Source organism: Grampus griseus (assembly GCF_964374135.1).
Source record: "Grampus griseus genome assembly, chromosome: 10".
NCBI lineage: Eukaryota > Metazoa > Chordata > Mammalia > Artiodactyla > Delphinidae > Grampus > Grampus griseus.
Genome location: NC_139004.1, coordinates 99,169,480 through 99,186,030, shown reverse-complemented (window position 1 = coordinate 99,186,030; position 16,551 = coordinate 99,169,480). Strand labels below are relative to the sequence as shown.

Below are 16,551 nucleotides of genomic sequence, written 5' to 3'. Positions count from 1 at the left end.
CCGTGTGGCACGGCCAAAAAATTAAATAAATAAATAGGAAAAAAATAAGTAAATTAAAAAAAAAAATCTTTGTCTGACACCTTTTTCCTTTACCCTTCTTCTGGTCTCCACTGTGACACTAACCTCCAAACTTGGTGGAAGCAGTCTTTTCTCACAGGGTCTGCCTCTTCTTAATGTCTTTTCTGAGGCCTCAGCCCTGTACTACCTCCTCCTTGATTTGCACTCTTCCCTCCCTTCCTTGATTCAGCTTTTCTAGGAGAGCTGTCCTATTGGCTGCCCCAGTCCTCAGTGGCCTAAAATCACTCCCTCCCTTCATACACCACCTATTACCTTCTAACCTCCCCAAATACCCATTCCTCCCACTGTACTTAACCTATAATCTTAAACAATGATCTCCTCCTTGCAGCTGTTAATGGAATTACTCCTTTTTTCATTCTTGACAGTTCACTGTCATTTTACAATATTTCAGTAAAAAAAAAATATGTGAGCTTGGGAGTCAGAAGGATCTCAGTTTAAATTATATTCCTCCTGGCACTGGCAGTATGCCCTTAGACATGTTATTTCACCTGCTAAACTTCACTTTATTCATCTGTAAAATGGGGGTAATCATAATTCCTATGCGACAGGGTTGCTTTGAGGATGAAATAAGATTGTATACCTGAAGCTGCTCACCCAATGCCCGGTCCATAGGAGGCACTAAGGGTTGTGTTCTTTTCCTCTCCTTCAAGCTCTCCTTGCTTGGCAGTGATGACCCGATCTACTCTTGCCACTCTCTCATCTTCCCCTTTTAAACTTGACCTGTGTGCTGCTTCCTGAGAAGCATTCTTCACTCTACGCTCATGACACCCAAAACCACGTGTCTCGTTCTGGCCTCCGAAACGAGGTTCAGTCCCGAATCTTCACCTCTCTCTAGGGCTTACTGAGATACTCCACCTTCACTTCAAATTCAGCAAGTCTGAAATCAACCTCATCTTTCTTCCCCCAAACAGAGTCCCTCTCCCATATTTCTTCCACCTCTCTATACATCAGCCTGGAGTTCATTTTTGACTCTTCTTTTTCTTTCATCCTCTTTATTTTTCATTCACTCACCAAATCTTACATTATCAAAATATCTCTTTCACTTGTCCCATCCAAACGGAGCTTCTGTCACACCACTTCCCTCTCCCCAAATCTTCAAGTTCCCCAATGCCTCCTAGACGAAGTCCAAGTTCCTCGCTCTAGCCTTTGTATCCTGCCAAGCTCAGCCCTTTTCCCCTTACGTGAACCTCCCACTGACTCTAGAGTACAGTGTGCCCCCGACATCCTGAGATTCCTGCCCCATGATGCTCCCCGTGTTTAAAATTTCCAGCTCTTCCTTCTCGTGTTTCCGCATCCACACTTTCGGGGTTCAGCTCAGGTGCAAGCACTTCGTGAAACAACCACTGACTATTCCAGCTCTGCAGATGTGCTTTCTTCTATGAACTTGCACTATATGTTTTCCCTCAAACACACATCACCCCAGCTCTGTGATTTAATTCTTTCATGTGGTCTGTGCTGGTATTGCCCTTGAAACGAGACTGTGAGGGAGGAATGGCCTAATTCCACTTTGTCTAGAACAGGGCTGGATATAGAAAAGCAGCTTGGAAATACTTGTTTAATAAACAACACATACAAATAGGAACCGCAACAACAATAAAACCTCCGTACGAATAACGGTTGTAGCCCTTTACCTGACTTAGCAGCCCTGCTTCAAATGCTATAGAAGATTGAAAGGCCATAACAAGTCTGTGAGCTGAATATTCCTCATCCCTGAATTACATAGGCAAAAAGTAGCTGATAAGGTATCTATGTGCTTTTATGGACTCATTTTCAACACCTGCAAAAAAATTAAAAAATGAAAGGCGGAGGAGGAGTTGAGGAAGAAGGAGGAGGAGGGGGAGGGGGGAGACGGAGAGGAGAAGCAGCAGCGGCAGTCCCCACCTATGCAGAAGTTAAATCTACAGAATTGTAAAATACATATTATATCACAGAATTTTCTTACTTCAATTTTCCATCATGTTTTGCATCTCTCATTGGCAAATTTAAAAATAACATTTAGGCAAGAATGCTAATAGCATTATGCTTAATTAGCAGACATAAAAGTATATCTGAATCATTTAATGTTAATTACATTACAATTGTAACACTTGCATAATCCTTGCTAGGAACTGTTTTAAGTGCTAGGGACACCCAGAAGATAGTCTCTGTCTTCAAGAAGCTCACTCCAGGGACTTCCGTGGTCGTGCAGTGGTTAGGAATCCGCCTGCCAACGCAGGGGACACGGGTTCGAGCCCTGGTCTGGGAAGATCCCACACGCCGCAGAGCAACTAAGTCAGTGCACCACAACTACTGAGCCTGCGAGCCACAACGACTGAGCCCGCGTGCCACAAGAGCCTGTGCTCCACGACAAGAGAAGCCACCACAATGAGAAGCCCATGCACCACAAAGAGTAGCCCCCGCTCACCACAACTAGAGAAATGCCGCACGCAGCAACAAAGACCCAACACAGCCAAAAATAAATAAATAAAATAAATAAGTTTATATTAAAAAAAAACAAAATAAGACTAAATTAAGAGAAAGATTAAAAAAAAAGAAGAAGCTCACTCCATAAAACTAACTACAAAACCAACAATAATCCAATACGATAATTGGTACATTCCAGGCATGAACCCAATGCTGTGAGAGGAACACTGATGAGCCATCTGGAGTGGCCGAGCCCTAATATCCATGATGCAAATGGAGGCAGTGAGACCGAGGGGGTAGGCTGAGGTAGACCACGAAGTCTGTAATGCTCCCAGGAAGGGGGGTGAAATGCAAACACAGTGTTTGAGAAAGAACTCTGTCTACTTGGAGGATGAAATGGAAATGGTGCATTGAGTCGGACAGACAATTTGCAATAACTCAGGTGAGGAATAAGGAAAATCTGAACTAAGACAACATCGATGGAAACTAAAAAGTTGGAAAAACAAATTTATAATAGCAGCAATCAGTAGGTTCACACATAAAGGTTTTTTCCCCACTACAGCAGGGAGCAGAAGTGTTCAAAGAATTTATTCTCCTTAGACTCTTACTTGCTGTTGCTATCACTATTATTCCAAAGTCTGATGGATGAAAGGATGAGAATAGTTACTCCACATATTGAGAACACAAGTTGGCAACATTGTTAACTTTCACTCATGACTTAGGGTGAAAGTCAAGTCACCTCATCACATTCCAGCCACCACTCATCCCAGTTCTTAAAAGGATGTGAACTTAAAGGAAGTTAGTCTCCTTTACGGGACTGCTTCCAATAAGCACTTTTTCTGGTGAATGTGGGAAAGGGTACAGATCTGTTACATTTCACCCTTTTCATGTAGGTGCATAAAATAAAATTTTAAAAATGAATTAGCACAATGAAAGAGCTTAATGCCTTTCCTGAACAAAGATATTACAGAGATATTGACTAGTTGCAGAGATTCTTTGAACATATGCCATATCACACAGATAAGCATTTTATTTCCTCATTTGGAAAAGATGAAAACTCAAGGCAATGATTATAGTAATATCTTAAAGATATACAGTACTATAAAAATTTTCTAAGCACTGTATATATTTAATCTTACTTGGTCCTTAACAGGTAAGGAAATTGAGGTCCAGAATATTTAAGCGATTGCCAATTAACAGAAAAGGACAGACTACAACCCAGGTGTCCTGATGTTCAGGTGTCAACTTTCAGGTGTCCTGGAAGCAGCAACTCTCTCTAGAATTAGGGTTCTTCCAAAGTATAACGGGAGGTCAGGGCTGGTAAGATCACTTTCTCTGTTTGTATATAATTATAATACTTCCTAAATAATACTCCTTATAGTTTCAGTGAAAGTAACAAAAAGCATTTTGTGGTTTATTATTCATGCTAGATTTCTCTGGATATTCAAAATGGATTACTAAAAAAAATTAGGTCTCGTCAATTGTACTCATTCTTCAGTGGTTATTTCTGTACACAAAAGTGCTCTCAATTTTATGATGCGATCTGGAAGAAGTTCAACAACACATTGTTAATATTCCACCGCTACAAAATAATTTTAAAGCTCCATGGGAATTTAGATTTGCACAAGTCATTAGGATGTGACCTTTCCCTTAGATTTCTTATTTTAGGATCAACTTAACATGGTATTTCCCCAGTGGGAACTGTTGTACTTCCTTCGCAGATAAGAAAAATAGCAATCACAAATTATAGTGAGTAAACTTAGGGAAACATATATTTCTGTGATGCAGATGAAACCGAAATCATAAAAGGGGGCCACACGACTTATTCCTTGGGTTTGAGAGGAAAGCCAAGTGGCTTGCTAACAAAAGAAAACAAGTCACGCCATTATGGTATTTCCCTGAAATTTATACCTAATTGTTTGTCCCAGCTACCAAGTCTTATGACTTTTAAAGATTATTAAAGATGTTTACGTCACTAAATTTCCTATGTCCTGTCTACTGGGAGTATAAAAGGTTAAAAATATCAAGTTTTTAATAATTTAAATGATTTCAGATCACAGGATCTGGACTGAAGGACAAGGAGTTCATAAGTGTGAAGAAAAAAAAAATCAAAACAACAACTAGAATAACACAGAGATCACAGTTGCTTCACATTATGGTCCATGGAATAATAGTGGCCTCCAATGTTTGAGCTCTTACTATATGATACTGTGGCAGAATTTATGCACATTATTGGTAACATATGAGTTACTGGGAGCATCCAAAGAATCGAGCATACTACAGCTAGGACTGCAGAGCTCATTATTGGCAATTTTTTTTAAAAAGGTAAACAAAATCATCGAAGGAGAGATTAGGAAGAGGTACACTTTTCCTGCCAAAATCAATAATTTTACACACTGTTAGTTCATGAAAACATTAAAATTAAGAAATTACAAAAAGATTAAAAATCTTTTTTCTCTTATGAGAATGAAAGTGCGGTTATAAATGAAAATCAAGTAATCGCCAAAAGTAATTTTTTGTATCCTCTTCTATCAGACATTTGTACAGTAGGTTTTAATAAAATTACTACCTGAGAACAAACACTGCTTTATTGAAATTATTACTCAAGAGTCTCAAATAATCAAACCCCTCCCCCACCATGCATTCTTCAGTTTAACAAACTGTTAATATCACAGAATTTCTTTTAAGCTTAATTTTTAGGAATGAACCCTCTGCATTTTATAACAGTGACTCATGTTTTTAAGTGAAGATAGTACTCACTGTGATCGACTTACATGTTTTTCCAGAAGATATTTATTACACAGTTTAGACACAGCTAGGTTTTAAAATATTGCTTTTGAATGAAAAGATACTTTAGAAATCATTTATCACAACCCCTTAGTTTTATAGACAGTGAGGGTCAGGGATAGCTGTGTAGTTACTTTCTCAAATACCACATACACATATTTAAAAATCTATGTATATGTATTAAGAACTGGAAGGCAACTTGTAGAAATTAAAATAGTTTCAATAAGGATGTTAAGATTATAGATAATTTTTTTGTTTAAAATGTTTATTGTTGTTATTACGTTGCTTATTTGATAGCAAAAAATACAATACACTGCATTGTAGTTAAAAGCTGTAATCTCTATTTCGTGTCATTAACTGTAACACTTAACCCCCAAATGAAAGTTCAGAATAAAAAGGAAAAACAAACACCCATAATCTTTTTTCTATTCATTGTACATTTTAACCATACGATTTTGCATTTTAAAATTTTCTCTTATCATTGTATCTTTATTCTAAAATTACTATGCACCTCAAATATTTAAACCGCAAATTATAAATATCTGATTGAAATAAATCCTTTAACAAAATTGATTTGTATCCTTCTCTCTGGATGTGCTACTTCGTTAAACCTTCATTTTTGCAAGCAATCATTCCTTTATAACCGCTTGCAACATGCAGACTTAAAGGCCATAGGGACCTGCAGCACAGGTTTTAAATTTGATTTAAATTTGGTATAGCCTCAAGAAATAATCTGCAATTTCATTGCAGCCAAGTTGGTTTTTTCCTAACCCAAAACATAAACAACACCCCCATCACAATCCAAAAAACCAAAAACTACCCAAAACCCCATATTATGCTAATATCTAAACAACTGGTGAAAACTCCTCACTCTCCACCCTCATTCCGCTGTCAAACACACAGAGCCAGAGCTAAATGATAATAGATTTAAATGAACAGAAATCATTTAAACATACGCTTTGGAAATATGTTTTGGTTCATTTTGCCACTAATATATCCTCAAAGCAATGTGAAATGCCATAAAAATGAATAATGCAGGAGTAATATAGTTGCTCAAACCCTTTAACATAGAAACTCCTCTTAAAGCAATTTATCTGAAGAAAATGATTTTTTAAAAAGTGAAATACGTGCATGAAGATATTCACTATATGTAACTGTGTAAGAATAAACAGTAATTGTATAATAATAAAAAATTAGAAGCCACCTGAAAACTGGCTTAGTAAATTCTGTGATATCACTAATATGGACTACTGTGTTGCCAATATGACATCTGAAAGCCAGGTAAAAAGGAACAAAGACATGTAATCTAACAGTGAAAGAAGCAGAAATGCTCCATATACTGTAACTGTTAGTAATTAAAACATGTATACAGGTCAACCAGAACTGAAACTATACAGAAGTTAGAATAGTAGTTTACGTGTGATTAAGTGTGGTCTTTTTATTTTAAAAGATATTTTCACAGCTTTTCAGTAACAAAAACGTCTTAAAAGAATTTAATGTAAAATGAAACAAACCCAAGGGCCCAAATTCAAAGTCATTTATCTGTCCTAGTTCCTGATCTTATTTCTGTTTGTACCACCTCCCCACCTTTAATATTTTAGAACCCTATCTATGTTCCAGTCCTGCAGCCCTGAATTCATACATAGCAGCATAGCTAAGCAGAGAGTTTATTTACAGAGGGCAGGCCTGAACTCTGCATGTGAGCACATACAGAAAACGATAAAGATCGTCGTGTCCTATTAGTAATTTACAGAATTGTGATTTGCTCCACCCAGTACACCTATAATTGAATTCCTCAGCCATAAAATCATTGGGACCAAACAAGTTCAGATATCTTTTATCTAAGCCCTTTTTTCCTCCCTTACCATCAGTTAACATATTTCTTATGGGGCTTTTCTTCTTTTTATAGATTCATTTGTCTTAGTTATAAATTAACCCACAAGCAACTCTCCCAACCACCCAGCTCTACTGTTTCCTGTGTACCAGGTTCCTTTTCTACTTGCACTATTTATGATATAGGGGCCATTTAAACTGCCGGTTGGTAAATGATGTCCAGGAAACCATCTCTAGATTTTTAACAAAGATTCCTCCTACGGAGAAATGCTCCCAAGCAGAGGTTCTCCTCAGAGCTGGGCACCCTGGAAGGAAATGGAATGGAACTGCTGAAGACTTCTATTTCTTTTTCACTTCTTAAAATTGTGGTAAAAGAGACATTGCATAAAAATTGACCATTTTAAGCATTTAAAAATGTACAGTTCTGTGGCATTAAGTACCTTCAGACTGCTGTGCATCCATCCAGAACTTTTTCATCTTCCCAAACTGAAACTACGTTCCCTTGAAACACTAACTCCCCATCCCCCACGCCTCCCAGCTCCTGGTCACCACCACCCTACTTGCTGTCTCTATGAATCTGACTATTTTAGATGCCACTTCTGTTTTTTCTTGTTTCGCCTAAAGTGTGTGAACTAGTGTAGTTTCCAAAATTGGTTGAACACATAAGAGAGTTGCCGGCAAAAACCCTTCAGGGAAGAACTCTTAAGACTCAGCATTTTGTTTTTCATGCGCAAACGCTTGAATTCAGACCAAACACTCATTTCCAGACGCCAAAGTACATAATTGCCCCTTACTTGGTCTTTCAAGAGTTTGGTCTTTTGACTTATCTCTTTTTTTTAAAGTTAAACTGATTTTCAAATCAAACTTAATACAGCTATTGATTTCCTTTAAGAATCAAAGTTCCCTTAGTACTGTTTATATTCACAGAATTTCCCAGACATTTTACCTAAAAACAGCATGACCTTCTCTCATCTTCACCATTCAAATACAAGGCTACTAATTCTAAGTGCTTGTTCAAATGTTGTCCTGGGTAAAGAAGACTGGCGGACCAAGAGATCATGAATGAAATCTAAAGATTTGGTTTGAACACTGAAATCACACCCTGACCGTCACCAACTAAAAATTTTGCTCAGAGGTGCTCTGTGAGGACTCAGAGCCTAGTGGGTTTTTTTCCCCACTCACAGGTTTTCTGGGGGCTGGAAGTGAGTGGCTGGAGAACTAAGTGGAGAGCAAACCTGTGGAGGTGAGGATGGCTCTGTGTATAGACAGGATTAAGAAACAGCTCAAGGAGTATCCTTTATGAGAAGAATGTTCTAAGGTTGGCAAACAAACAGAAATTCACTCTAAAAATCAGTAAAAGTCTAACGAGGATGATTACTGAGTGACTCCAATGTAACTTTTAAAGAACTTTTCATCTTGAAATAATTTGAGGTTTACAGAAAAGTTGCAAAGATACTGGAGACAATTCCCACGTCACTTTCACCGGGCTTCCTACTGTTAACATTTTGCAACCACAGCCCAATGAGGAAAACTAATAAATGAAAATTGGCACACTACTATAAACGGCTTTATCTGGATTTCACCAGTTTTTCCACTCATGCCCTTTCTCAGTTCCAGGACCCAATCCAGGATCCCATATTGCATTTTGTTGCCATTGCTCCTCATCTCCTCTAGTTCCGCAGTCTTTTCTTTTCCTTTTGTTTTTTTTTTTTTAAAGTGGCTTTATTGAGGTATAGTTGACATACAGAAAAGTGCACATATTTAATGTATAGTTCCCCAGATTTTTCTTGTCTTCCATGCCCTTGACGCTGTTGAAGAATGCTGGTGAGGTATTTTGTAGAATGTCTCTCTATTTAGATTGGCCTAACATTTTCTCATGATGCAACTGTCGTTATGAATGTTTGGGAAGAATACTGAAGACCTGATGTGCCCTTTTTGGGGGTATATAAGCTCAATATGTCTTACTACTGTAGATATTAACCTATTAACCTGGATCACTTGGTTAAAGTGGTGTCTGCCAGGATTCTTCTGCTTAAACTTACTACTTTTCTCTTTGTAACTAATAAATATTTAAAGGGAGATGCTTGGAGGTTCTGTCCATATTCTGCTCCTCCTTTCACCTTCTAATCTGAGTATTCATCAGTGGGTCCTGCCTGTAGCAGTAACGGCTGCTGAGGTTCTCTGATGGCAATTTTCCATCTCCCTTATTCCTTTAACATTTACTAATTTAAATTCTTCTGTAAGGAAAAGTTCTCGTCCTTCAATTTATTCATTCAGTCATTTATTTATATCAGTATGGAAGCATGTATACATATATTTTATTTGGGGGGTTGTAATCCAGTGCTATAGTTTTTAAAAAATTTTTTATATTTATCAAATATATTTGATATTATATATATTTATATCTATCAAATTATTTACATTTATCAAATTATTCCAGCTTTGGCCATTGGGAGCTGGAATAATTTGAACAATAAAATAAATAACTATAGTACTGGATTTTAATTCCCCAAATAAAGTATATAGGCATGGGCATTGGATAAATTAAGCTACTTTCTCCTTTGTGACCTGGGATCAGAGTTGCATGGCCTACAGAGAATCAGGAAAGATATTTTAATTTTTCTCTCAATTCAATTACAAGTAACACATGAACCTAATATAATGTACTTGTATTGAGACTTATTTCTAAGGATTTGTGTTATTTCTCAACCCCTAAGTTTGTTTTGTTTTGTCTATCTTCGTTTTGTCTTAGTCAAATACGTTACTGTGCTTTCCTTCCACTGACTGGTAAATTATACAGTAGAAAGTATTCTGATAGTCAAAATAAAAGCTCTCTAAGAAATTTTACAATAAAATACTATGAAGCATTTGCATGTTCTTTAAAAGAGACCTTTCTAAATACAAATGTAGTACAATAAATTCTGAGTTTACCTACCGTTAAAGGGCAACCCTTGTTTAAGGAAATGGCCTTCTTGTATGTCTGTGGCTTCGAGTCGGCTTCTTTCAAATCTGAACAATTAAAAAGAAAAAAGATTTTTAATATACACACATATTCAAAATTCTTAGACAACCTAGGATACCAAAATGTACAAGCACAAATGAATGTATTTTCTCTGTTGGATTTCATCATGACTGTTGGCTGTCCCTGAGCTTAGAATGCTTTGTATTCTCTAGAAGCAACCAACAGACTGACTTGTAAACCATTCAGGGCTGGAGAATCTTCCTAAAGAGACATGGATTAGATTCATTTTGCCTACTCTCCTGTTCTGTCACTGATCATGAGTCAGGGTCCTTTGTCTCATCCATCTTTTATGTCAAATTAATGAAGACACCTAGGTTGGGCAGACTTAAGAAAAACTAGATTTTAAAAGGGTTAGTAACGTCAAGAGATAGAGGACTGATAAAATTTATACACAGCAAAGATTACATTTATGAAAATATACTCCTTCTAGAGGGCACATGGCTGTTAAGCCTAAGGTAAAAGCGTCACAACCATTTAGGGACACTAGATACAGCACATTTCACGGGGACCAGATTTTTAAAGGAAGATGCAGAGAGCAGATTATCCGAGTAACTATGTCAAAGGTCTAAGGATGTGTATCCTTGGCTCCTACGAAGGGCTCAGGGATCCTAGAATAGCTGTACATTTCGTAAAGACAAAACAGTACCCAGGGCCAAAGGCTTATCATCAGGGCCTTCAAAGTCCCGACATCCAGACCCAACATTCTGCACAGTCTAACCTACCCAAAATTCTAATTTTTTTTTCTTTTTTAATGCTGCACCTTTCCACTGGAATTTGCAAAACCTATTCCATTACCCAATGCATGGGTACCGTAGTGGATCATGAATATAAAATGTTTTCCCATTTTGTTATTTCTACTTTGAAAGAATATAAACTACAGCCCAATGTATTTTGTTTGATTCTTTGTTTCACTCACACTGTTTAGTACTGTTGTTTGGAAACTGAAAACCTCCTAATGAACTCAACAATACGGTAACAATTTTGTTTTCATAATGGGGCATATTCTTCTATAGAAAGAGCTAGCTTGTCAGGGTTTTAGACCTGTCTGCTTTGCTTTTTGACTGCTCATCTGTATCACAGCAGTTTACTCTCCATGTGAAACAAACACTCTTTCATTTGTTAGTCAAAAATGAAAGGAGTACCCACATCAAACCTGTCCATTACATATAACATGCATAGCGCATGAGAAACAACTTTATAATGGATTACTATTTAGACTTTTTTCACCTTTAAGTCAACAAAAAGGTGCTTAAATATGTGAAAACAAAAGGAAAGAGTATTAATAAAGAAAAATTTGAGCAAAATCTCTATCTGAAAAATTAAATAATGTTGACTACAGGGTAAGATTAAGCCATACTAGCTTTTCTTGACACTCATTCCAATTTCTCTTTGAAATACATATGAATTCACTAAGAAATAGACAGCAAGAAAGAGACAAGGTAAAGTTAAGATTTCTGGAAACTGCTATGTATTCCTAGCTTGTAGCCCTAAGAGTTGGATCAAACAGAAAACTGGACCAGTTTCTGTAATTTTCAAAGGCAGACAGAATCTATAACCTTTCCTAAAACCCCCTCCCCCAGTAACATCAGTAATCTTTCTGTATCCATTCAGAACTGCACTGTACCATAGAAGGTACCGTTTGCAGGCATAAAATATAATAAGTAGGGCAGAAACAAGATCCATTCTGGGGGCAGTATATATCAAGCATTACAGTTCTTTCATGTTCCCCATCTGGTCAGTTAAATACAGACTGGTTTACATTCATTAGTTTATAAATCCTTCTACTCATTAATATAAGCCAGAGAACCAGGCTGTGAAGAGAGCAGACAAGCCCCTCACATTACAACAAAACCCACACTAGACAGGGTCTGTTCTACTCATCCAGCTTTTTAATATCTGAGATAGGCTTTTTACCAGAATCTAAGTAGATAATAATGCAAGCCAAAGGGAAACTTACTACATTTGTCTGAAATGGTATAAATGGTAAAAGTTGACTTAAGAAATAGGAAAATAATTAAAAATGAAAACGACTGAAAACTTATCAAAGATTTGCTTCCCCAAGAAGCTCTGGGGCTAGATAACTTTATAGATATTTTTTTCAAGGAAGAAATAAGTTTCTTGTCACATAAACTGTTCCTGAGTAGGAAAAAAAAAGAGTGACCAAATTAATTTTTCAAAACCTAACAAGACAAAATAGTTAACAAGGTAACCTAACAAGAAAGATACCTAACAAGAAACAAAAAACCTCACAAAATACCAACCGCACTTATTAATTTTGACTTACAAGTAAAAATAAAATGCTAATGAACGAATGCAATAGTATACTAAAAGAATAAACCACCATAATCAAGTTGGATTTATCTCAGAAAGACAAAGAAGATTTAATATTGGAATACGTATTAAAATAATGTGTTCCAGCACTAGGTTGAATTTTAAAAGAAACCACATGACTATTTCAAGAAATACAAAAGAAAATACTCAATAAAATTCAACATTCATTCTTGAAAATATTTCCTTAAAGAACTAAGAAACTTTAATAACAAGAATATTAATCTCAAACTTACAACCAATATCATCTTAATTGTGAAATATTACAGCAGCATCTCCCAAAATATGTTCTATAGATAACTAGATTCTTTAAGATTTTCCAATGGAAAAGCTTCCACCACAAGATGAATTTGCACATGTTGTTCACATTTGGAGGTTAGTAAAGTACATTAGCATTGTATATGCTCAGTAAGCCCCACAATTAGAAAAAAAACAGTATCAACAATAACAATCTGCTTAGCTGTTTAACTCATTAGTTCTCAAACTTATTTGAGCATTTCTTTTCTCACTTTCCGTTATTTCACTCCTTAACCCACTTCACTGTGGCTTTTGCCACCCACCCTTCTACTGAAACTCAAGCAAAAGTGACAGGTGGTCTCCTTCTTGCTAAATCCATTAGACTTTTCTTGATTTTCATTCTATTTGCCCAATTGTGTGCTGGTAAGTGTTTAACAACTGGCTCTCCTTGCAGGAAGAATGCTCTGGTTTGTAGTGTTTGCTAATTTCTGTGGTGTAAATACTCCCACGGTGACTGACTTAGGGCCATCAACATGGCAGCAGAGTCGGGCAGAGCTGGGGCAGCAGCAGCATATTACATGGTATCCCCACCTCACAGATGCAATCCACACCAACACCTCATCGATGTAAAATAATCAGGAAGCAATGCAGTTGGTGTGGTTACTACCTCTGTTTTTATCATAACTTGTTTCACTGCTCGTATATACAATCTAACTTTTAACAATGGCTGTGGATAACAGTCGGCTCACAAAAATCCTAAAAATTTAACAATTGACTTTCACAAGCCAGTCTGAGCTGGCTGCAGCACCGCCATCTCTGCGTCTGCATCATTTGATATTCTGTGTATCCTCTACTCTTGAAACTGTCTCCTCCCTTTGCTGCCTAGTGACCAGTTACTTTGAATTCTTATCCTAACCCTATGACTACTACGTTAGTCCTTTTTCTTGGTACCTCTTCCTCCTGAGTTCTTCGATCCTATGTGTTCTGCAAGTTCCTTCTTGGCCTCACTCTTACCCATAAACATATCTACTTGCTTACAGCTTCCAAATCTTCATCTCTAACCATGTCTTCTCTCAAGACTTCTAAATCTGTATTTCCAATTTTTGGGGAACACCTCTCCCTGAGTTTCTTCAAGAACCTCAAACTCAACAATTCCTAAGCTGGCTACCCATCTCCTCCCTCTGAAGAATTAAAGACACACAATCCAACACATATTGGACCACTCCTCGCTCCCTGCTAGATGAAAAGGTGTTCTAATCTCTACTCCAGCCTTGCAAAGTACATTCAAGGAAGCTCAGTTCATAACCATAGGCAACACTTCTCACATCCCTTTCCCCCTTCCCTTAGACTTTTTCACACCCCACACTTTCCGAAGTGTCACCTTCAGCAAAAGCCCTCCCAACTCAACACTTCCTCCATTCTCAGCCCAGTAATGTCATAATCTCTCCTTCATCTCTTTCCCAGCACTTTATGACATAGGGCAACTTAAATCTCCTCCAGCTTTTCACGTCCAGACCCTTTCTTCTCATTCTCCAATACTTCAGCACAAAAATCTAGGAACTGACCTTGTAAAATCAACTTTTCTAAGGGTAGGGGAAACGGGTTTTGTGCTGTCAAATGAAAATTCTCTTTGGTGCATTGGGGGAAGGTGAAAGTATATGAACGCTCCCAAATGACTAAGTTTTATCCCATTGAACTAAATACATGGGTCTCCCACTAACCCCGCAAATTGCTGACTGATTCCCTTAGAAGCCAGAGTCAAGATGAGCCAATCACATCCTTCCCTAGATTTTTACAACATGCATACAAAATTGGTTATTAAATTGACGCCTATATCCTGAGGTGGCAAAGTAAAATGACTTCATTTGAATTAAGAGGAATTTAAGAGAAAGAGAAAAATGAAAATAAAGAATCTCCCAAGGGTGGTCGGTTTTAAGTGACAGTGGAGTTCCTGAATTGAATATAAGGTAAAGATTTGGTGATCTAACTTACCTTGTCACAAGTAACCAGAATAAGTACTTTCAAGTTGCTTACCGCTTACATGACACATAAACGGATTTGCAGTGAACCAGAACAACTAAAAGCTTGGATCTAATCCATGGTTACATCTGAATACGGTTACACGTGTGTAGATATAATTGTTAAGTGTGGAATGGTGCTGGTAGTATGGGGTAGAGTGGAATGGTGCTGGTAGTATGGGGTAGAGTTATCTCATTCTCTGGCAAGTTACATAATGGAAAATTAGACTCTTGCTAAAGTGTGCAAGACAGGGTGGCTGGGTTCAGGCTGCTTGAGTTCAAATCTTAGTTTTATCACCTGGCAGGTTATTTTTACCTCTCTGTGTTTGTTTCTTCATCTGCAAAATAGAGATAATAGTGTATACCTTTTACAGTTTGTTGGATGAATAAAACGAGATAATGTACATAATGTGCTTAAAATAGAGCCTGATACAGAATAAGTGCTCAGTAAATATTAACTATGACTATCAATTGCTAAGCTACTTTTTTGTGCTTGAGATAATTAAGAAAGAGTCCTTTAGAAGGATGGGTAAATGACAGCTTAGCTGAGGATTTAAACTGTGGAGTAGACTGAAGTGTAAACTGAACTGGAATAAAGCATTCTCTAAGCATGAAATCCTATGGTTACATTTATAAATCAATCATAAACTAAGTTATCCTAATGAGTAATATTACTCCCAAAACTCATGATACCTATTTAGGATTAGGAAGTCGAATGAAACGGTAGATTTGAAATTAAAAAGAAACAATTATGGGGCTTCCCTGGTGGTGCAGTGGTTAAGAATCCGCCTGCCAATGCAGGGAACACGGGTTCGAGCCCTGGTCCAGAAAGATCCCACATGCCGCGGAGCAACTAAACCCGTGCACCACAACTACTAAGCCTGCGCTCTAGAGCCCGTGAGCCACAACTACTGAGCCCGCATGCCACAGCTACTGAAGCCCGCACGCCTAGAGCCCGTGCTCCGCAATGAGAGAAGCCACCGCAATAAGAAGCCCGCTCACTGCAACGAAGTAGCCCCTGCTCGCCGCAGGGGGAGAGAAAGCCTGTGTGCAGCAACGAAGAGAGAAAGCCTGTGTGCAGCAACGAAGATCCAACGCAGCCAAAAATAAATAAATCCCTGGTGGCGCAGTCGTTGAGAGTCCGCCTGCCGGTGCGGGGGACGCGGGCCCCGGTCCAGGAAGATCCTACATGCTGCGGAGCGGCTGGGCCCGTGAGCCATGGCCGCTGAGCCTGCGCGTCCAGAGCCTGTGCTCTGTAGCGGGAGAGGCCACGGCAGTGAGAGGCCCGTGTACCGCAAAAATAAATAAATAAATAAAATGAATTTATTTTTTAAAAAAGGCAACAATTATTTGTGGAGCTTCTGATATTTGTTAGCAGTGTTCTAAGCACTGGGGATAATGAACAAAACAGACTAATATTCCAGCTCTTGTGTAACTGTGTAAATAAAGATGTAATAAAAAATATTAGATGGTGTTAAAGGATCCATATGCTATATGGATGTAGCATTCTACCATGTGGAAAAAAAGAGGAACTAAGGTTGTTAAAGACAATTAGGAATTATTTCAACAAGCTACTGTGCTTTACTAAAGTTTATGAATTAAGGTCTATTGATGCCCTTCTCCAAATCTGAGGATTAGTGATTCACTAATTTTTTAAAAAATCAGTTGAAATCCAGTTATAAGTGATAATCAATTTTATTTTGTCTCTGAAATAGCAACATAAGCATTTTGCTCATGTTACATTCAGAGTAAAAAATCGCTAATGTACAACATGGTGACTATAGTTGATAACACTGTATTGTATAATCAAAATTTGCTAAGGGAGCAGAACTTAAATGTTCTCAC

At 37.7% G+C, this 16,551-nt stretch overlaps 1 protein-coding gene across 2 annotated transcripts in view; it reads right to left on the bottom strand.

Annotated features, from left to right (window-relative positions):
• Window positions 1-16,551, bottom strand: part of PPARG (peroxisome proliferator activated receptor gamma) — a 128,948-nt gene that overhangs the window by 94,812 nt on the left and 17,585 nt on the right. For both annotated transcript variants that reach the window (XM_082664122.1, XM_082664123.1), the window contains exon 2: window positions 10,037-10,110. The gene's annotated coding sequence lies outside the window, so the exon portion shown is untranslated. The remainder of the gene's footprint in view (window positions 1-10,036; window positions 10,111-16,551) is intronic.